This window comes from Amia ocellicauda, chromosome 7 (genome assembly GCF_036373705.1).
Source record: "Amia ocellicauda isolate fAmiCal2 chromosome 7, fAmiCal2.hap1, whole genome shotgun sequence".
Lineage (NCBI taxonomy): Eukaryota > Metazoa > Chordata > Actinopteri > Amiiformes > Amiidae > Amia > Amia ocellicauda.
Genome location: NC_089856.1, coordinates 28,667,379 through 28,691,467, shown reverse-complemented (window position 1 = coordinate 28,691,467; position 24,089 = coordinate 28,667,379). Strand labels below are relative to the sequence as shown.

The following is a 24,089-nucleotide window of genomic DNA, read 5'->3' as shown; positions in this document are numbered from 1 at the left end:
CAGGATGTTGCTGCTTAAACATTTCTGTTTGTTTGTATCTGTTGATTTGTAGACAAGTAAAGTACAATAAATCATTCCCACAGTTGCGATATAGGTCAAAGAACACGCAAGTGTATTTAACAAAATGTAAAGCAATGAAGAGTTTAAATTAATGATAAGTGGCTGAATGCATAAAAGAGCTGGACCATTAGTGGACTCTACACAAATAAGTACCCTGGCACAGGCACACACAACATTTTAGATGGAAAGCAGAGAGAAAAGACTGTGCTCAGGTCGTACAGAGTAGTGCATCTCAGCAACCTCCTGGTTATCAGATAAGGTAGTATGTGGTTTAGCTCGTTGTCTCCACAGAAGGTTGGTGTGTGTATATGTGTTTTAATCTTTGTGTTGGATGTGTGAGAGTGTGTATGGGTGTTGACTGTGCATGGGTGTGAGTGTGCACTCATGTATGTGTGTGTGTATGTGTGTTGTTCTTGCTTTTACAAGTGATGCAAGCCGTTTCTAAAAGCGGCAGAGGAAACTTGAAATTTCCTGTTTTGCTGCCTTCTACAGCATGTGGCGAATGTTTCTTGCCTCTCAGAAATGACCTTGTAAGGTTTTCCCGGAACTGTTAAAGACTCACATTAATCAATTTCTGAAATGTTAGTCAACATTACCACCGCATCCAGCTCTTCAGAACCATACATGCAGGCCTGTGGTTCTCCATAACCAGCAATAGATGCAATATCACTTCCAAACCAGTCTACTCTATACCCAATATTCTGTGCAGGTTTAGGTGCAAACATCAGAATCCCATTCCCCTTTTCAACACCTATGTTGAGTCTCTGTTGCTTTCAGGAAAAAAGTGGTGATATGGTACAAAACCTTAGAAATAACCCCTGGCTGGCTGAGGGAGACTGTGCCGAATGTGAAACGTGGAGTAACTTCATAACAGCAGCACTAACAATGGATTTAAACCAGAACCACCCATTGGTACACCACATTAGACAGTACAATGTGGCCACCTTCAGCATCCACAATTACCAAAGTGAGGCCCGGCAATCTACCCTGATACACAGCACGATTACTGCACTCAAGATGAATTTCCTTAGGCATGCTTAGTTATATACACACACACACACATATACATATAGATATAAATTAGTATACATTTTTGCAAACCCAACAACAGTATTTGGAATCCATGTGCTATACACAGGCCTCTGTTTAGGTGGATGTGCAGTAGTGAAAAAGAGAGTGTAGGGCAGGTATGAGGCTGAACAGCGAGGGGTAGCAATCGGAAGCACAGCACGCCTGTACATTCCTCAGCGCGTCAGCAGGGAGTGTGTGAGCAAACCAGAGCGTAACCAGAATACCGCTGTGGTGATGCTCTGGGTCATGGTGGTTGCAGCACAGAGAGAAAGAGAAACTGAGACCGCTTAAGAGAGGCCTGTCCTCCGCCACTGCCTCCTCTTAGGTACTCTAGGTCTCTCTGTTTTCTATCTCCCTCTCATGGTCTCTTTCTTTTTGACTTCTTTTTCTTTACTTAAGTCCCCCCTTCTACTTTTTTCATTAAATTCAATTCAGCTCATTATAAAGCACAAGTATAAAAACTAAATCCTACAGAAGGAAATCAATGTGTAACACCATTTTGACTAAAAGTGCTTCAAGATAAATAGCAATAAGAGTATAGCCCTTCATTCAAATTTTCCTTAAAATTTTCCTAAATTACTTTATGGCTGGTGCAACACTGAATTCAAACACTGTCACCACCACCTACTGCTTCCACCATATAACCTCAGTTACACAGTTATGCCCCTGCCCCTTACACATCTGATTTCAGGTGGAAGCTGTACCAACAACACAGCACTGCGGGGCTACAAGTATGTGAAGTGTGAAGTAACTTAAAAATAGCACAACAGACCACCTCTGACTCAAGCACTGTCACAAGATTCACAATTCTTAGCTCTTGCTTAAGATTTTATTATGCATTAAAATGTGAGCTATTAAACACTATTTCCCTGCATTGTATATGCAATAGGTACCATTGCCAGATCATGTATTCAGTGCAAAAGAAGGTTTAAAAGAAAACTGGCTAAATAAATAAATAAGCAAGTCACCCTTATCCCCCTATCTTGCTAGTTTGGATTCTAGTTGGTTATTCATTCAAATCTAATCAAAGTTAGAGATGAAAGGATCCACGGATGTCAGTTTCAACAGCATATCTTGTTGTAACTGTTTAAAGCCCAGCACTTAATTTCCACTGGTGTCCCTGACTGCTTTTCAGGCTACAAACAGGCCTATGAGCTTATTTTATCAGTGCATTTCAGAATTGTAATACATTTTCACCAAATCCCCTCACAATCACCTATGTTAAGGACTACTAATTTATCTGACGTAACCTGTCTGTGTGTTGAACACTTTCAGACCAGTATGAAAATGGTTCTGCTTGCTCTTATAGGATCTCTTTCTAGAGCAGCAAAATCAATGTCTGTGAGTCACTTGTTTAGCTTACTGAGAACGTAACAGGTACTCATAATGACCTGCCAACAGACGTATAAATGTGACATTTTACAGCACTGTACTGGTGTCTAAGCTAATAAATATAACTGCACTCCTCTGACAAACAGGACTTTTGTCACCTTACAGTCAAACTAATGAGGATTTTCAGTGTTCATATTTGGCACTGTAATCCAAGTTCAGTTTTGTTTCTATAAAATTAACTGATCCTTGTAGTCGTGTGAGCAAGACTCACTGGACACTTGCTGATCTTCAAACTCAGAATGAAGATTGTGCCTTGTCACTGGCAAACAACACAGACACTAACAAAACAGGAAACAAAATAAAAAATCTTACCTAATGCACTTCAACAGTTTGTAAACTCTTTATATACTATATGTATATTTTATAAACTCTATATACTGTATATATTATAAATTACTGTTATAATGACTTTGGACAAAAATAATGATCTGTTGGCAAACCTTCACAGTGCTGATAGCTTGGATTGATACTACCTCATTCATATCAAAGTTTTCCTCTTACCAATTTCACTTCTCCGCCAAGCAGTAAAGTATTGATTTTGTATAATCATCTAATTAAGAAGTTTTCAAGCTGGTTTAGCTACCTTTTGTGATTTAAAAGGGAGGGTGTGATCAGGAAAACACATGTCTTGGTCCCAGTTTACTAACTTTACTAAGTTTACTAACTGGGACCCTTAAAGGAAACAGCATTCTTAATCTATCATTCAGTCATTTAGAATTACTAAAGGAATTTTATTATGTTGTTAGTTTGATCAATACATTGTGGTTGATTTCAATGTTATCATTGTAATTGAGATTTTAATCTAGAAGCTGACCTCAAGTGTGATGTTCTCTCACACAAACAGAAGCATGAGAAGTGCAAGTAGGCTATGTGAACATATGTTATACTCAACAGATACTGGGTATTTCAGAGCTGAGAGAGATAAACCAATGCCTGTTTGTACATGAATTTAGTATGCTTCTTGTTGAATAACACAAGATAAATTTGGTAAAACATGTTGTTCACTTTATTCTTCCAATGGACAACTATTCAATGATGAGGAAGGGTACTAAAAGCTTGAAACTAAATACACTGTGGAAGACACCATTGAGTCTAATTTTGGATGAAACCATTGTGAACAAACAGCTTGTGAGCAAGGGCTGGGCAGTTGCATTGTAGGAGAAAGGAGAAGCAGGAGGGTAGCTGGATGTTATCTGGCGGAAGCAGTCAGGGGCCTATGTGTTTCTCCTGTGATGGTAATTAGGGAAGGAGTTGCTGAGGGCCCCAGCATGTGAGGCTGACTAACGGGCAGCTGGCTGTCACCAACAGGAAGTGCAGAGGCCGCAAAGCTGTGCTTACACTTAACCCTTTATTCCCCTGCCTACCACTTCTGTAAATGTCTTCAGCTGTTTTCAAACTACACCATCTAATCCTGGGTTGAATGGCCCCAGGGTGACTCACCCCCAAGTTCAGCCCTGCTTGCATTCACATTTGCCTTTGCAATACAATACACAGTAGTGGTGGGAATTATGGTTCTTTTGAGTAACTCAAATAATTTGACTCACTATAAGGATTCGTTCACTGGTACGTTCACCAGTTCAGTGTTCATCAAGTGCTGACATGTTGCTTTGGCTAAACCCACTAAGACTCCTCGCAGATCTGTGTGTTTACAGCATATGTAAGATACACACGTATTTCAATGCCACAATATGGTGGATTTATACAGTACACCTTTCAAAATAAATTTATTTTACATGGATTTATTTGCTCCTGTCTGCATGATGTTAATGAAACTGGCATGCTCTTGCTGTGTTAGTATAAGCCACTGTCCCTTTGGTCTGCAGAGACCTAAGTGCCCTCTCCGCAACCCGCAACCCACAAGTTAATACCTGGTGCTGATTTGTTACACAACCATTTTCCTTATGCATTTTAAAGTCCTATGGTACATTTTGACATTTAATTATCAATACTTGTTCTTACATGTTTATATACTATTAACATCACATGCCATGTCTTCATTCTCAATGTATTAAGGTTGATAATTTACTACAAAAAGCAAAGTGATAGTGTTTTGTGGGGTGAATGTTTGCACAAAGTTTTTTACTGCATGACCCACTTTGGGAATGTTAGAATATATGCAACCCCAGACAGTAAAGTTTAACAAACTACCAAAATAACATTGCAACCTATCTTATGTAATGCATGGGCTTGCAGGTTGTCACAGTTTGTCCAACTGCCAACACTCAATGCTTTTCTATCAGATTTTAATTTCAAACTATACCTTGATGACATAATAATACTATGAGGCGCAACTTTTGTGTGACATGCGACGGTGACGCAAGTGTAAGGCAGCAAAGGTCATACACTTAAGGCCAACGCACACTAGACTGATGTGATGAGACACCGACCCGATTTTGTTGTGTCTGTGTCATGTCAGTGTAGTATTAGCATGAATCCCTACATCGACGTGATAGGATGACAGATTCTGCTCATCTGTGCACTTTCAAACAGGTTTGAAACATTTTACTGTGGATGTATCGTGTTGGTGTCCTATTGCATCACACAGTTTGCACGGGTTGGCAACAGGTTAAAGACACGATGGGTCACCTGACATATGGATCTCCCCACTGACCCTCACCTACTTCTGTCTCGACCACACCTCGCCGAGTTACCTTCAGACCCTTGTCTCTCCATACAGTTATGTCCATAAATATTTGGACAGTGACACAATTGTCATAATTTTGGCTCTGTATGCCACCACAATGGATTTGAAAGGAAACAATCAAGATGTGCTTTAAGTGTAGACTTTCATCTTTAATTTGAAGGTAGTTACATCCAAATTGGTTGAACGGTGTAGGAATTACACCCATTTTTATATGTGGTCCCCCAATTTTAGGGGCTCAAAAGTATTTGGACAAACTAACATAATCATGAATTAAATAGTGAGTTTCAATACTTGGTTGCAAATCCTTTGCAGTCAATGACTGCCTGAAGTCTGGAACCGAGAGACATCACCAGATGCTGGGTTTCTTCCCTGGTGATGCTCTGCCAGGCCTGTACTGCAGCTGTCTTTAGTTCCTGCATGTTATGGGGCGTTTTGCCTTCAGCAAGTGAAATGCATGCTCAATTGCATTTCAACTGGATTCAAGTCAAAGGTTGACACGCGTGTCCAGAAGTCGAGAGCAGGTCGATGCAATGATGTTGAGGTCGAGAGGTCGATAGAGTGGCACGAAGGTCAACAGATGTGGTTGAGTGGTCGACAAGGTTGGTCGAGGTAGACAAGGGATGGACGAGGGGTGGAATTCCAGGATCGATATCGACAGAGAGGTCAAGGGACCAATGGAGTTGGTCAATATCGACAGAAAAGTCGAGGGATTGACAAGGTTGGTCGAAGTCGATGTGTTGGTCGAGGTCGACAGAGTTGGTTTGTCGAGTGCCGTTCTTGACGTGTCAAGCAGTTTAAAGTCCACCGACAGAGGTCGAGACAATCTGGAGAGATAGAGCAGGATGGTCAGCCAACCAGCCGCGGGGAGGCTGCTCCAGCAAAGTAGTCTCATTCCTCTTTCCTCTCCTTACGTCACTCGAATTTGTAAAAGGACCAAGGCCAGCTCTGAACAAGACTCCCACCGCACACCTACCTCTGAAGAGAAACAATAAGAATAAAATGACTGTAGTCTGAGCTCCGAAGAGACAAAAAAGTTGGAAATTATACTCTGCAGAGGATTAGCAAAAATTAAACTGATCTCCGAAGAGCAGGTGAGCACACTTCTCAAAGCCAGGGGCGGGTCTTCCTCCTGCCAGCAGGGCCCCTATTGGGCAGCTTTGGTACATACTTTCAATGATTGGCAGGTCAGAAGGCTCTTCCCATTAGGTAATGGCTGTCTTTCGATTTGAAAGGGAACCATTTGTTCGTGGGTCCTTTGGTTACTGATGACACCAATCCTGGCCTGGAACAGTTTGCCACAAGTTTTACATATCAGGAATGTGTTGATGTTCATAGGTGCACCACTTTTAGCCTTGTCAGCCCAATTATTTTCGGCTTCCAAGGTCCTTTGGTGTTCAGCATGTTAAGCACCTTGGTTATGGTAGCACGCCAAGAGAGATGATCCCATGCTAGGCATTCCCAGTTCTCAGTGTTGATGTCAAAACTTTTCAGAGAGATTTTTAGTGTGTCCTTGAAACTATTGCGGTGGCCACCAGCATTATGTCTCCCAGTCCATAGCTCAGCTGGATCTCCCCACTGAACCTCACCTACCTCTGTCTCGACCACACCTCGCCGAGTTATCTTCAGACCCTTGTCTCTCCATACATCCCCTCCAGACTGCTGCACTCTTCCGGGACCAGAAGACTAACTCTGCCTCCTCTCCACTCCCCTTCCTCCAGAGCCGCTCCTTCTCATCCCTTGCCCCTAAGTGGTGGAAGCTTCCCACTGAAGTCAAAATAGCAGAGTCTCTGACCTCCTTCCGGCGATTACTCAAGAAGCATCTTTTCAGACACTACTTGCAATTCAGTAATTTACTCTCCTGTAAGATTGCACTTATGTTTTGTCATACTCTTGCCTTTGCATTAATAGCACTTGTATTGTTTTATTTTGATTTCCCCTATGCTCCCTCTCCCTTAGTTCTTAACTTTGACTTAACATCTTGTCTGCACTTATCAGCTTTTACAATCTAGGATGTAAGACCTTATATATTCCTTATATACCTTATATATATTCTAAATTTGTAAAATGTATTATGCCTGAACTGCACTGTATGATTGCACTGTATGATTCCACTGTATTATTGCACTTTGAATTGCTCTTATATTTTGTAAGTCACCCTGAACAAGGGCGTCTGCTAAGAAATAAATAATAACAATAATAATAAAAACACATTTTCTGGAATTCACCATATGTCTTTACCATCTCAATATTAATAATAAATAAGGATATACAATGTTCTTACACACAATATTGTACATGTGGTATAGCATTCCATACATGGAAAAAAATGCCAGCAATTACCATTTTTTAAATTTTTAGGCTAGGGAATTTCTCAAGGACTTCACTAGTAGTGTGCCTAGCTGCTCCTCATCTTCTCCTGGAGTAATTCTACATAGGGGCTCAGTTGCCATTTTTCTGAAATGGTCTACAACACTCCTCTCATCCTCTCCCAAGTCCCTGACCTCTCATCTAGGCTGTAATAAACAATTTAATTCACAACAATGTTCAACATGTTCAGTCCTGCCGTTTTAAAAAAGCAAATACAGATTAAGACAAATTATGATAATTAAAATGAATAAACATTTATTGTATCAATGTTCAGCTTCCACACATTCATTCCATTCTACATTTCAGTTAATAACAAATTAATCGTGCCATGTAGCAAATTTATGACTAGCCTGTCAGTTCGTTTGAATGTTACTGGCTCATGGCTGGATGATTTCCGCTTTCGGACCCGATCCGGTCAGCCTCTCTGTCTTGACTCCTAATGTAAGCACATTTATTTCATACTCTGTATAAAAGGCCAAGGCATATTAAAATGGTTTGTTAAATTAGCCTTATTTGTAAAATGACCTCTTTTTGGTGTCCTGGTGTGGTTTTCAACTGCAATACATTGTTTCTAGTGATCATCAATTATCAATTATTTTAACTGTGCTAAAGTCAAGTGTCACTGGACAATACGGACATTGATAAAATGCCATTCATAGTGCCTGACCAAGAATATCTCTCTGAACTCTCCAAGTCCCTTATCCTCCAGCCATTGGCAAACTTCATCTGGTGTCCAGTGTGTGAAAGAAGTCAATCTGTAATATACATAAAGTAACACATAAATACATACATAATCATTTCCTTTAACAACAACAGCAATATTAGTATTAGTAACATTGATATTATTATTACTATTAAAAATAATATATATGTTTTAAATAAGACCCATGCAGTACTTTTCTTGAATGCATTGAACCCAAAGGGTTCATTATAAATCACTTCAAAGGACAGGATTTTTTTTATTATTATTATTATTATTATTATTATTATTATTATTATTATTAAACACAATACACATCTGTAAACATTTAAAACAAAAAATACTGAGAAAACTTCAAATTGTTAGTTTGCACAGCATTTTACACCCCTGAGTGGGTATTAACATAATTGTATCAGTGAATGGGCAATTAAAAAAAGCTACTTTTAAGTGCCTGCGTAGCTCGACTGATGATAATACCCACAATCCACTGTGCCATGTATATAATTGCATAAACCTGCCCAGTCAAAGGCAACACTAACACAGCCCTTCCAGCGGTAAAGAGTCTCTCGCGCGACACTTTCAGAGGTAAACCAGCAGGTTGTTTTTTCCGACATCAATATGGATTAGGCATCCAGAGTTGAAGAGGAAAATACAGTATATATAGTTTCTGAAAAGGGAAAAAAATTATATGAGCGTGTGCTATAGGCTACTGTATACACTCACCTAAAGGATTATTAGGAATACCTGTTCAATTTCTCATTAATGCAATTATCTAACCAACCAATCACATGGCAGTTGCTTCAATGCATTTAGGGGTGTGGTCCTGGTCAAGACAATCTCCTGAACTCCAAACTGAATGTCTGAATGGGAAAGAAAGGTGATTTAAGCAATTTTGAGCGTGGCATGGTTGTTGGTGCCAGACGGGCCGGTCTGAGTATTTCACAATCTGCTCAGTTACCCGTGATCATGGGTACAACCTTAGAACAAATGTGTAAAAAAAAAAAAAACACAACAAAATACAAGCACACACAATTTATATAAGACAGTATATACAAATTCAGTCATTTGAATTCATTGTACTTATTTACCCTAAAGATGCTTTTCTGAAAATGAGTTATGTCAAATAATGGACAATTCTCATTTATTAAAAATGTTATATACAGCATATTATGAATTAAACATCTGTGGAATAATCCACTTTTTTAATTAAGGTAACATCTATTAAATGCCTAAATCTGGAAATTAAAAATATGTAAATAACATGAATTAATACATAAATAATAAATAAACACTAAATATGTTATACATTCAATGTTGGCAAGTATAACAGACCCACATACATTCTCAATAAAGCACAGGCAAGACTCCAGACTCAAGTGCAGTAATATGTTGTCGTTACTGGCGATGATGACACTGCTGGCCACCGCTGCTCAGATGACCAGTGAGAGCCGATGAGGCTGAATGCGCTTTACAGGCGTCTCTGCAGTTCCCGTGGAGGAGAGAGATACTCAAGTCTCTAGTACCACAGCAGCCCTATGGACACGTCGAAAGTGAAGTAACACGATAAAGTATCAGTTTCTACGGTGGCTCATTGAGGACATGGAAAAAAAAATATCCCCTCTGGTTATGTCGTGATCACGACATAAATTACCTCCCATTATGTTGTGATCACGACATAACCAGAGGGGCTATTTTTTCATGTTCTCAACGAGCCACTGTACGTTTCAATGTTTTATTAAACGATTAAGTATTATAATTGTAAACATCACTATATAAATAACAGTCCACCTCACACAATTCCAAAACACAATGTAACGTACTTGGGGTTTCAGGTGTTATGACAAATCCGGCACCCTCTGGATATCGTGCATCCTCTAGCAATCACCTTGATTTCGCACAAGCGCAGACCGCTCTAGATTGATTTGGCGCATGCGCTCCAGGGGGTACCAAATATTTCTGTGTGGTCATGATCGTGCATTTATTATGGATTGAAGGAGTCAGTACAGAATTGCGGGTAGGTTACAGTTCTAAGACAGACATGATGCAAAACTGACAACCAAGTTCATATTAATCAAAGCCAACTCCCTGTCGCGTTTAATGTCTCAGTAGTAAATGTGTATTTTATGTTAATATGTCTAAAGCTACAGTATCACCATGCTGAGAGTGTACAAAGTATAACATATACATTCCAATGCAGTAGGCTACATTACAGTAACGTTTGCAGATCAGTAGCTGTTTGAAGGCAAAGGCTGGTCACAACAAGTATTTACAGCATTTTTTCACACCTGTCTAAAACTTTTGCACAGTACTATATATATATATATATATATATATATATATATATACACACACTCACCTAAAGGATTATTAGGAACACCATACTAATACTGTGTTTGACCCCCTTTCGCCTTCAGAACTGCCTTAATTCTACGTGGCATTGATTCAACAAGGTGCTGAAAGCATTCTTTAGAAATGTTGGCCCATATTGATTGGATAGCATCTTGCAGTTGATGGAGATTTGTGGGATGCACATCCAGGGCACGAAGCTCCCGTTCCACCACATCCCAAAGATGCTCTATTGGGTTGAGATCTGGTGACTGTGGGGGCCAGTTTAGTACAGTGAACTCATTGTCATGTTCAAGAAACCAATTTGAAATGATTCGACCTTTGTGACATGGTGCATTATCCTGCTGGAAGTAGCCATCAGAGGATGGGTATATGGTGGTCATAAAGGGATGGACATGGTCAGAAACAATGCTCAGGTAGGCCGTGGCATTTAAACGATGCCCAATTGGCACTGAGGGGCCTAAAGTGTGCCAAGAAAACATCCCCCACACCATTACACCACCACCACCAGACTGCACAGTGGTAACAAGGCATGATGGATCCAAGTTCTCATTCTGTTTACGCCAAATTCTGACTCTGCCATCTGAATGTCTCAACAGAAATCGAGACTCATCAGACCAGGCAACATTTTTCCAGTCTTCAACTGTCCAATTTTGGTGAGCTTGTGCAAATTGTAGCCTCTTTTTCCTATTTGTAGTGGAGATGACTGGTACCCGGTGGGGTCTTCTGATGTTGTAGCCCATCCGCCTCAAGGTTGTACGTGTTGTGGCTTCACAAATGCTTTGCTGCATACCTCGGTTGTAACGAGTGGTTATTTCAGTCAAAGTTGCTCTTCTATCAGCTTGAATCAGTCGGCCCATTCTCCTCTGACCTCTAGCATCAACAAGGCATTTTCGCCCTCAGGACTGCCGCATACTGGATGTTTTTCCCTTTTCACACCATTCTTTGTAAACCCTAGAAATGGTTGTGTGTGAAAATCCCAGTAACTGAGCAGATTGTGAAATACTCAGACCAACCATGCCACGCTCAAAATTGCTTAAATCACCTTTCTTTCCCATTCAGACATTCAGTTTGGAGTTCAGGAGATTGTCTTGACCAGGACCACACCCCTAAATGCATTGAAGCAACTGCCATGTGATTGGTTGGTTAGATAATTGCATTAATGAGAAATTGAACAGGTGTTCCTAATAATCCTTTAGGTGAGTGTATATATATATATATATATATATATATATATATATATATATATATATATATAGTTAAAGTGAGAAATAAATTAATAAAAACACACGTGATGGTGTTTTTTTAAATTAATATACGGTATATATATTTACTGAAAACAAGATGCAAAAAATAAAAATAAAAGTTTACGTAAATATATTGTGGAAGGTTCTTTCAAATGTGTTAATGTATCTTTAGAAACTGTATCGATTTCCCTTTTATTTATTAATAAAATATTGTCAAGTAACCCAGCGTTTATTAGAGACCGGCTTTTGTTTACATGATTATGCAAATCAACCTGGCGACTGTTGGAGACTAGCTGCTAATTTTCAGAAAGCTTTTGATAAGGTTCCACACCAAAAACTGATCCTCAAATTGGAAGCTGTAGGCATTCAGGGTAATGTAAGTAGACGGATTATGAACTGGTTGATGTATAGGAAACAGAGGGTGTCGATTAGAGGAGTTGCTTCTAACTGGAGTGATGTTGTTAGTGGAGTTCCACAGGGATCAGTACTAGGGCCTTTGCTTTTTCTAATCTATATTAATGATCTGGACTCTGGGATAGTTAGCAATAGGATAGGATCCTTGGATCACTTAGTTATTAATGGACACCAAACGAGCACGATGGATTGAATGGCCTCCTCTCATTTGTAAACTTTCTTATGTTCTTATGTTCTAATGTGCTACTCTACAACCAACAAACTTTGCTACAAAGTCAGCACTGGGGAGTTAAAGTCGTGGGTGCTGTGATGTCAAGTCATTGGTTCATCGACAGGAGTAACAAAATCCCTCAGAAACCAAGCTTTCTCCCTGCTCCTACCTCATTCAAGTTTGTCTTTTTCCTTTAACAATTACAGCTGATGAGGAATAATACCCAGATACAGCTAATGGATATCTGTAAGAGGCACTAAAGAAAATTACCCACATTTAATTCTGCCAGTGTCAAGACAGAAGTTCTAAATCAATGACTTCACATCAGTGTGACCTATTGACATAACGTTAGGTTATCATCATAACCCTAGTTCTCTGAAAAAGAAAGATATCCATTACCGAATGGGAAGAGCCTTCTGACCACAAATCATGTGAAAACTTGTACCAAAGCTGCCCAATAGGGGCCCTGCTGGGAACAAGAGTCTCACCCCCCGTGCCTGAGGAGTGTCTCCTCCTCACAGTAGCAACCTGCCATTTCTTCGTCATGAAGGTCATCTGACCAAGCGACCCCTGAAGGGCAATGGTTGTCTTTCTTTTTCAGGGAACCAGGGTTATGATAATAACCTAACGTTCCCTTTGAAGTCGAAAGACAACCATTACTGAATGGGAAGGCTAAACCAGAGCTGTTGCGAAGTCAGGACATCTGATTTAAGCCCATTACCATCCATGGCAAGTGCAGCAGAGCCTCACGATGCCCTAGGGCAAGCTGCCTGCAGTACTTGAGTGCCCAGCGTAGGGCGCACCTGGTCAGCAACATTCAGGCGATAGAACCTTGTGAAAGGTTGATGACCTGAGCAGGTCACAGCATTACACAGGTCCTCCAGTGAAACGTCATGAAAATGAGCCACGACATGGCCTGTCCCCTTGTGGAGTGTGCCAAGATGTGCTTGGGTAGGAAGACTGGGTTCATCCTCAGTGTGACCCTGTCATTGCTTCCAGAGAAGATCAGACAGGCTTTATCCACAGACAAGGTATGAATCACTGATTCTCCTTGTCCAAAGTTATCGCTAAAAGGAAACCTTAAGTGAGAGAAATCGTAGCTCTGTTGTGGAAATGGGGTCAAAAGAAGTTCCGCTAAGCCCCTGAAGGACCAGTTCCAAGTCCCAGACTGGAATTGTGACCTTCAATTTAGTCTAATGCCTCGGTTCCACTGGCTTAAGCATCCGTGCCATGCCATGCCATGCCATGCCATGCTATGCCATGCTGGACGCGTTCCAGAGCTTTTTTTGTAAAACCAGGTCGTTGTGAAGTCCGTCCCTCTTATGGGAGGAGCAGAGAGATTGTGGGTTTGGTTTGTGTTTTGTTTTAAAAACAGAGACAGAGAACAACACTACGAGCAATACAGCCTGACGTGGAAAGGAGTGATTGTAAAGAGCATAATAAATACACGTTTCTGTTAAGAGAGCTAAACATGTATAGACAATATTATATTCAGACAAGCACATCCCCATAAGAATACGCTTCCATGTGCAACAATAACAATACATATTTGCTATTTAGTATTATTATTATCATCATCGTTTGTGCTAGTAGTTATGTATTTTAAACAGCACAACGTGACTCCCTTAACTTATTACTCTTTCTGCAGATTTGCAAACAATACTTTTTGCCGTATTATTTATACATTTACTTAGCAGACGTCCTTAACCAGGGCAAGTTACAGTTGAAACAAAATACACACGTTTCACGATTAATCATCCAGCTACAATATAGCAGGTTATAATTAAACTAAAGCGTGCACGTTTCAGTCATGGCGTTTACGGACTTATGGACACATTTATTAAACCAGTCCTTAATGTTTTAGAGGGAAACCCAGATCTGCTGTATTTATTTCTTCTTTCATTTAACTTGTAAATCTGTCTGCAAAACAACCTCTGTTTCCCCTACTGTCATCACCTGTATGCCTGGCAAAACCTTTCTTTGCTACCCTCTGCCACTGGCCTAATGGAACACCACTGCATTTCAGTCAGTGTTAATCCCCTATTGCAGCATGCACAGAAAAGGTGCACATGTGGCAGATTGAGCATCCAGTGACATGAGCTGGCCTGGGGTCCTTAGCTCGATGAGGCAGATTAGACTCCTAACTTGTCCTCGTTAGTATAGTGGTAAGTATCCCCGCCTGTCACGCGGGAGACCGGGGTTCGATTCCCCGACGGGGAGGTTGGCTACTTTTGGTTCTACGTGCTTTCCTTATTCGCTCTTAATGACTCTGTAAAACATCTCTAACCATGACCTAAACATACATACATACATACGCACACACAGAGTGTCATTTAACACTTAATCTTTCCTTCCTTTGAAAGGTAATGCACTAGAGTGGCCAACAGAGGGCACTTTTTCTCATTTACAGCTTTTTAACCCTTTGGATCGAATGTCGAATACTCCCTGGGTCCAAATGGGTATTGAGTACCAGTATGTCTTAAACTTTGAACGCGAATTAGCCAGCCTGGACTGCACAGTTCCAAGTGAAAAATAAGGTTACCATTAGAGGTCCAACGATTTATCGGTCGGCCGGTTTTTCGGGGCCGATAACAGCTTTTTGAAACTATCAGCAATCGGCAGGAATGCACACCACTAATGCATCGACAATTTCTCAGACTATTGGCTAAATACACATTTTACAAACAACAACAAAAAACAACACAACAAACACAAAACACAACAAAAACAACAGAGCTCCCTCTTGGGACAAAATGCAAAGAAGCTGTGCTTGCCACTGTTGGATCGGCAGTACTGAGCACTGAGCAGGACTTGCGAACCTTAGGAGAACCCGACCTGTGTAAAATGCTTATATAGCCTAAGCTAGGCCAGCCAGCACTTAACACTATCTTATTATTTGCTCTAAGGTATAGAACAAGCAAACACTTCTGATTGTGTGTGGAGTTGTTCATATACCTTGTCCTTTGTTCTGATGTACAGAACATGCATATTTGTTCTTTTATTCTCCCATTTACTAAGACATTTTTTAATTTGATCTGTGGTTGTTATTTATGATGAAAATGTATATTAACCTAAAGTTTATTGCTCAAATGTACAAATTCTGCCTTTGGTGCATATTTGTTACAATTTCTCTATGAGAGCCACGTTTTTTAGGAATCCAAGCACGAAAACGGTCCGTTCTGCATACTAACAAAAGAAGTACATATTGGACGATATATCGGTTGTCGGAAAATGCTGCTTCCCAATTATCGGTGTTTGTAACTGACACGAAAAAACAGTATCGTTCGATCTCCAGTTACCATGGCATACTATAAACATTCTGCATTCATCTGATGCCTCTTTGCCATTAATTTTTTTTAGGAATTACACATTATAATAATTTAAAGTCCATATCCCACACAGAAAACATGTTTTTGGCTATGGGCTCTTACTTTGTACCCTTTCATATTGAGAAATAACATTTATCATTTTTATGGTTGTTAGGACTTTGAGGGTCCCAAAATACTAAATATTTCCGAAAAATACAGAGAACGCTCCGTAGATTCAGGTAGATTTACCACATCAGGGATTATAGTGGCGCAGTTAACATCTGCTAAACAGGAACATTTCCTCTCTGACTGTCGCATTTCCATTCTGCTTACCAGTACAGCACGTCTTAATAAAAAAATGTTAATAATAATAATAATAATAATAAAAACTGTTGTACCACTTCACCATCAAAAGGAAATGAAACTTTCTGCATGTGATTGCATTGCTTTCCAATTTATTAAAATGAAAAACAAACTTAATTATTCTTTAATATTATACAAATTACATACATATAAATTAGCGGGGGTGGGGGGTGCGATCGCGGACAACAAAAAAACGATAGAGCATAACATGAAACAATAGACGTTTTTCTATCAGCAAGAAATGTGCATCAGAAACACAAACAGACATGAGGAGAGTGAACCGACACACAATAACCAACACAACCAAGAGATACTTTAATGCGCAAGTGCACATGTTGAGCCCCGCTCTCGTCGCCGGGCTGAACTCGATCTGCAGGCACCCCCCACCCCCACTAATTTAGATTGATATAATTTGTATAAAAATAATAATAACCTTTGTTTGCATTTTAATAAATTGGAAAGCAATGCAAACAAATGCAGAAAGTATAATTTTCTTTTTATTAAGATGGTGAAGTGGGTCAATTATTATTATTATTATTATTATTATTATTATTGGTAGTATTATAATAATAATAATAATAATAATAATAATAATAATAATAATAATAATAACTATTTTGTATTAACGTGCTGTACTTGTAAGTAGAATCGAAACACGACAGTCAGAGGACAAATGTCCCCGTCTAGCAGATGTTAATGCGCCACTGTAAACCCGGCTGTGCTAAATCTACCTGAATCTATACCGTTTACAGCGCATGTGCATATTTATATTTTTTGGTGAAAAATAAGCAGAACATGAAGAAAGAGCAGGAGGTCCGATTCCCTACAGATACATGTTGATATTTATATATTAACAGTAGAACCGTCAACATTTCATACTACACTCAACCGCTGCACCCGAATAACGTGCGACTCCTTTATAAAACCGTTGTGTGATGAAAATTATAAAGAGTTGGATAAAATTAATAGTTTGACATATGAAAATCACAACATCTTCAGGGCAGAAACACTGCATTTACATTGAAAATTTGAGTGTTTATCACTAAAAGGAACGAAACTGTAAGCGACAGAAATTGGAGCTCCGTTGTGGAAACTGGCTCAAAAGGAGCTCTGCTAAGCCCCTGAAGGACCAGTTCCAAGTCCCAGACTGGAACTGTGACCTTCAATGGCATCTAAGCTGCCTTGCTCCCATCAGGAATTGGGTCGTCAATTTTATCTTTGTATGCTGATAGCAGACAGATAAACCTTCAGAGTGGATGCAGATTTCCCTTCCTCCAGCAGCTGCTGCATGTGAGTCGTTGCATGAGTAGCAAAGAGGTCGATTCGAGCTCATCCCAGCGTCTCCCAGATCTGCTCCACCACTTGAGGATTCAATCACCAAGCTGTCTGGTCCTCCACGAGAGAGCAGGTCCGCGGTTTTGTGTTGGACACACCTGGCAGGTGTATTGCCCTGATTGATTGGAGATTGTCCTGGGCCCACAGGAGAAGTTTGAATGTCGCACAATGCAGTCTGGGTGAGCGCATGCCCCCTGTGGTGGGGGATGTAAGCCACCACTGTCGCGTTGTCTGTCCAAACTAAGACATGCTTGTTGAAAAGGACGTGCTGGAAGGGGCACAGCGCCAGTGACACAGCTTGCAGCTCCTGTGCATTGACGTGGGAGGATGATCAGAGAACGCTACATGTCCTCTGTACCCCGATCCCATTCCAGTCTGTGCCCCAGCTGGAGTTGGAGGCGTCTCTCGCAACGACTTCCCTCCGGTCAGGGCAGCCGATGGGACATCCGAGGCATAAATTGCTGTAACAATCCAGTGTCCTCCTGCACGCTGGAGTCACGGTGAGTCGGCAGTGTCTGTCTTGCTTGGTGCAGCCCGTAGGCGTTTTCCCAGCCATGTAGTGGAAGCCAACAAAATCAATCGTGGTTTCCAGAAAACGGGAAGTTGCATTGGCCGGGAATCGAACCCGGGCCTCCCGCGTGGCAGGCGAGAATTCTACCACTGAACCACCAATGCTCAGATGACACTGATTTTTAGGTGTTCTGTTAAAATCTGTCTGCAAAACAACCTCTGTTTCCCCTACAGTCATCACCTGTATGCCTGGCAAAACCTTTCTTTGCTACCCTCTGCCACTGGCCTAATGGAACACCACTGCATTTCAGTCAGTGTTAATCCCCTATTGCAGCATGCACAGAAAAGGTGCACATGTGGCAGATTGAGCATCCAGTGACATGAGCTGGCCTGGGGTCCTTAGCTCGATGAGGCAGATTAGACTCCTAACTTGTCCTCGTTAGTATAGTGGTAAGTATCCCCGCCTGTCACGCGGGAGACCGGGGTTCGATTCCCCGACGGGGAGGTTGGCTACTTTTGGTTCTACGTGCTTTCCTTATTCGCTCTTAATGACTCTGTAAAACATCTCTAACCATGACCTAAACATACATACATACATACGCACACACAGAGTGTCATTTAACACTTAATCTTTCCTTCCTTTGAAAGGTAATGCACTAGAGTGGCCAACAGAGGGCACTTTTTCTCATTTACAGCTTTTTAACCCTTTGGATCGAATGTCGAATACTCCCTGGGTCCAAATGGGTATTGAGTACCAGTATGTCTTAAACTTTGAACGCGAATTAGCCAGCCTGGACTGCACAGTTCCAAGTGAAAAATAAGGTTACCATTAGAGGTCCAACGATTTATCGGTCGGCCGGTTTTTCGGGGCCGATAACAGCTTTTTGAAACTATCAGCAATCGGCAGGAATGCACACCACTAATGCATCGACAATTTCTCAGACTATTGGCTAAATACACATTTTACAAATTTAATTGACGGAAAAGTAAATTAAATCTCTTTCCAATTGAATACTAGTAACTAAAATAAAGCGATTACAACCAGGCTTGCTGAAGATGTTGCAAAAATGGTAAAACTATTTCAAATCCTACATCATGTTTTGGCTATGAATCGTATTTCAATACGTATAACATATGAAGTAAATAAGTTACACTTCTGAGGGCATTTTAAAATACATTTTAAAATAACAACAACCAACCACAACAAAAACAACAGAGCTCCCTCTTGGGACAAAATGCAGAGAAGCTGTGCTTGCCACTGTTGGATCGGCAGTACTGAGCACTGAGCAGGACTTGCGAACCTTAGGAGAACCCGACCTGTGTAAAATGCTTATATAGCCTAAGCTAGGCCAGCCAGCACTTAACACTATCTTATTATTTGCTCTAAGGTATAGAACAAGCAAACACTTCTGATTGTGTGTGGAGTTGTTCATATACCTTGTCCTTTGTTCTGATGTATAGAACATGCATATTTGTTCTTTTATTCTCCCATTTACTAAGACATTTTTTAATTTGATCTGTGGTTGTTATTTATGATGAAAATGTATATTAACCTAAAGTTTATTGCTCAAATGTACAAATTCTGCCTTTGGTGCATATTTGTTACAATTTCTCTATGAGAGCCACGTTTTTTAGGAATCCAAGCACGAAAACGGTCCGTTCTGCATACTAACAAAAGAAGTACATATTGGACGATATATCGGTTATCGGAAAATGCTGCTTCCCAATTATCGGTGTTTGTATCTGACACGAAAAAACAGTATCGTTCGATCTCCAGTTACCATGGCATACTATAAACATTCTGAATTCATCTGATGCCTCTTTGCCATTAATTTTTTTTAGGAATTACACATTATAATAATTTAAAGTCCATATCCCACACAGAAAACACGTTTTTGGCTATGGGCTCTTACTTTGTACCCCTTCATATTGAGAAATAACATTTATCATTTTTATGGTTGTTAGGACTTTGAGGGTCCCAAAATACTAAATATTTCCGAAAAATACAGAGAACGCTCCGTAGATTCAGGTAGATTTACCACATCAGGGATTATAGTGGCGCAGTTAACATCTGCTAAACAGGAACATTTCCTCTCTGACTGTCGCATTTCCATTCTGCTTACCAGTACAGCACGTCTTAATAAAAAAATGTTAATAATAATAATAATAATAATAATAAAAACTGTTGTACCACTTCACCATCAAAAGGAAATGAAACTTTCTGCATGTGATTGCATTGCTTTCCAATTTATTAAAATGAAAAACAAACTTAATTATTCTTTAATATTATACAAATTACATACATATAAATTAGCGGGGGTGGGGGGTGCGATCGCGGACAACAAAAAAACGATAGAGCATAACATGAAACAATAGACGTTTTTCTATCAGCAAGAAATGTGCATCAGAAACACAAACAGACATGAGGAGAGTGAACCGACACACAATAACCAACACAACCAAGAGATACTTTAATGCGCAAGTGCACATGTTGAGCCCCGCTCTCGTCGCCGGGCTGAACTCGATCTGCAGGCACCCCCCACCCCCACTAATTTAGATTGATATAATTTGTATAAAAATAATAATAACCTTTGTTTGCATTTTAATAAATTGGAAAGCAATGCAAACAAATGCAGAAAGTATAATTTTCTTTTTATTAAGATGGTGAAGTGGGTCAATTATTATTATTATTATTATTATTATTATTGGTAGTAGTATTATAATAATAATAATAATAATAATAATAATAATAATAATAATAATAATAATAATAATAATAATAATAAAAACTATTTTGTATTAACGTGCTGTACTTGTAAGTAGAATCGAAACACGACAGTCAGAGGACAAATGTCCCCGTCTAGCAGATGTTAATGCGCCACTGTATACCGTTTACAGCGCATGTGCATATTTATATTTTTTGGTGAAAAATAAGCAGAACATGAAGAAAGAGCAGGAGGTCCGATTCCCTACAGATACATGTTGATATTTATATATTAACAGTAGAACCGTCAACATTTCATACTACACTCAACCGCTGCACCCGAATAACGTGCGACTCCTTTATAAAACCGTTGTGTGATGAAAATTATAAAGAGTTGGATAAAATTAATAGTTTGACATATGAAAATCACAACATCTTCAGGGCAGAAACACTGCATTTACATTGAAAATTTGAGTGTTTATCACTAAAAGGAACGAAACTGTAAGCGACAGAAATTGGAGCTCCGTTGTGGAAACTGGCTCAAAAGGAGCTCTGCTAAGCCCCTGAAGGACCAGTTCCAAGTCCCAGACTGGAACTGTGACCTTCAATGGCATCTAAGCTGCCTTGCTCCCATCAGGAATTGGGTCGTCAATTTTATCTTTGTATGCTGATAGCAGACAGATAAACCTTCAGAGTGGATGCAGATTTCCCTTCCTCCAGCAGCTGCTGCATGTGAGTCGTTGCATGAGTAGCAAAGAGGTCGATTCGAGCTCATCCCAGCGTCTCCCAGATCTGCTCCACCACTTGAGGATTCAATCACCAAGCTGTCTGGTCCTCCACGAGAGAGCAGGTCCGCGGTTTTGTGTTGGACACACCTGGCAGGTGTATTGCCCTGATTGATTGGAGATTGTCCTGGGCCCACAGGAGAAGTTTGAATGTCGCACAATGCAGTCTGGGTGAGCGCATGCCCCCTGTGGTGGGGGATGTAAGCCACCACTGTCGCGTTGTCTGTCCAAACTAAGACATGCTTGTTGAAAAGGACGTGCTGGAAGGGGCACAGCGCCAGTGACACAGCTTGCAGCTCCTGTGCATTGACGTGGGAGGATGATCAGAGAACGCTACATGTCCTCTGTACCCCGATCCCATTCCAGTCTGTGCCCCAGCTGGAGTTGGAGGCGTCTCTCGCAACGACTTCCCTCCGGTCAGGGCAGCCGATGGGACATCCGAGGCATAAATTGCTGTAACAATCCAGTGTCCTCCTGCACGCTGGAGTCACGGTGAGTCGGCAGTGTCTGTCTTGCTTGGTGCAGCCCGTAGGCGTTTTCCCAGCCATGTAGTGGAAGCCAACAAAATCAATCGTGGTTTCCAGAAAACGGGAAGTTGCATTGGCCGGGAATCGAACCCGGGCCTCCCGCGTGGCAGGCGAGAATTCTACCACTGAACCACCAATGCTCAGATGACACTGATTTTTAGGTGTTCTGTTAAAATCTGTCTGCAAAACAACCTCTGTTTCCCCTACAGTCATCACCTGTATGCCTGGCAAAACCTTTCTTTGCTACCCTCTGCCACTGGCCTAATGGAACACCACTGCATTTCAGTCAGTGTTAATCCCCTATTGCAGCATGCACAGAAAAGGTGCACATGTGGCAGATTGAGCATCCAGTGACATGAGCTGGCCTGGGGTCCTTAGCTCGATGAGGCAGATTAGACTCCTAACTTGTCCTCGTTAGTATAGTGGTAAGTATCCCCGCCTGTCACGCGGGAGACCGGGGTTCGATTCCCCGACGGGGAGGTTGGCTACTTTTGGTTCTACGTGCTTTCCTTATTCGCTCTTAATGACTCTGTAAAACATCTCTAACCATGACCTAAACATACATACATACATACGCACACACAGAGTGTCATTTAACACTTAATCTTTCCTTCCTTTGAAAGGTAATGCACTAGAGTGGCCAACAGAGGGCACTTTTTCTCATTTACAGCTTTTTAACCCTTTGGATCGAATGTCGAATACTCCCTGGGTCCAAATGGGTATTGAGTACCAGTATGTCTTAAACTTTGAACGCGAATTAGCCAGCCTGGACTGCACAGTTCCAAGTGAAAAATAAGGTTACCATTAGAGGTCCAACGATTTATCGGTCGGCCGGTTTTTCGGGGCCGATAACAGCTTTTTGAAACTATCAGCAATCGGCAGGAATGCACACCACTAATGCATCGACAATTTCTCAGACTATTGGCTAAATACACATTTTACAAATTTAATTGACGGAAAAGTAAATTAAATCTCTTTCCAATTGAATACTAGTAACTAAAATAAAGCGATTACAACCAGGCTTGCTGAAGATGTTGCAAAAATGGTAAAACTATTTCAAATCCTACATCATGTTTTGGCTATGAATCGTATTTCAATACGTATAACATATGAAGTAAATAAGTTACACTTCTGAGGGCATTTTAAAATACATTTTAAAATAACAACAACCAACCACAACAAAAACAACAGAGCTCCCTCTTGGGACAAAATGCAGAGAAGCTGTGCTTGCCACTGTTGGATCGGCAGTACTGAGCACTGAGCAGGACTTGCGAACCTTAGGAGAACCCGACCTGTGTAAAATGCTTATATAGCCTAAGCTAGGCCAGCCAGCACTTAACACTATCTTATTATTTGCTCTAAGGTATAGAACAAGCAAACACTTCTGATTGTGTGTGGAGTTGTTCATATACCTTGTCCTTTGTTCTGATGTATAGAACATGCATATTTGTTCTTTTATTCTCCCATTTACTAAGACATTTTTTAATTTGATCTGTGGTTGTTATTTATGATGAAAATGTATATTAACCTAAAGTTTATTGCTCAAATGTACAAATTCTGCCTTTGGTGCATATTTGTTACAATTTCTCTATGAGAGCCACGTTTTTTAGGAATCCAAGCACGAAAACGGTCCGTTCTGCATACTAACAAAAGAAGTACATATTGGACGATATATCGGTTATCGGAAAATGCTGCTTCCCAATTATCGGTGTTTGTATCTGACACGAAAAAACAGTATCGTTCGATCTCCAGTTACCATGGCATACTATAAACATTCTGCATTCATCTGATGCCTCTTTGCCATTAATTTTTTTTAGGAATTACACATTATAATAATTTAAAGTCCATATCCCACACAGAAAACACGTTTTTGGCTATGGGCTCTTACTTTGTACCCCTTCATATTGAGAAATAACATTTATCATTTTTATGGTTGTTAGGACTTTGAGGGTCCCAAAATACTAAATATTTCCGAAAAATACAGAGAACGCTCCGTAGATTCAGGTAGATTTACCACATCAGGGATTATAGTGGCGCAGTTAACATCTGCTAAACAGGAACATTTCCTCTCTGACTGTCGCATTTCCATTCTGCTTACCAGTACA

The 24,089-nt window shown here is 40.4% G+C and overlaps 5 non-coding genes across 5 annotated transcripts; 3 read left to right on the top strand and 2 right to left on the bottom strand.

Moving 5' to 3' along the window:
* The first annotated feature begins 14,600 nt into the window (after nucleotides 1–14,600).
* Nucleotides 14,601–14,672, top strand: trnad-guc (transfer RNA aspartic acid (anticodon GUC)). Its single transcript has one exon. It is a non-coding gene; the product is annotated as a tRNA-Asp (tRNA).
* Nucleotides 14,673–18,062: 3,390 nt separating this feature from the next.
* Nucleotides 18,063–18,133, bottom strand: trnag-gcc (transfer RNA glycine (anticodon GCC)). The gene has a single exon. It is a non-coding gene; the product is annotated as a tRNA-Gly (tRNA).
* Nucleotides 18,134–18,401: 268 nt separating this feature from the next.
* Nucleotides 18,402–18,473, top strand: trnad-guc (transfer RNA aspartic acid (anticodon GUC)). The gene has a single exon. It is a non-coding gene; the product is annotated as a tRNA-Asp (tRNA).
* Nucleotides 18,474–22,053: 3,580 nt separating this feature from the next.
* trnag-gcc (transfer RNA glycine (anticodon GCC)) lies at nucleotides 22,054–22,124 on the bottom strand. Its single transcript has one exon. It is a non-coding gene; the product is annotated as a tRNA-Gly (tRNA).
* Nucleotides 22,125–22,392: 268 nt separating this feature from the next.
* On the top strand, nucleotides 22,393–22,464 carry trnad-guc (transfer RNA aspartic acid (anticodon GUC)). Its single transcript has one exon. It is a non-coding gene; the product is annotated as a tRNA-Asp (tRNA).
* Nucleotides 22,465–24,089: the final 1,625 nt, after the last annotated feature.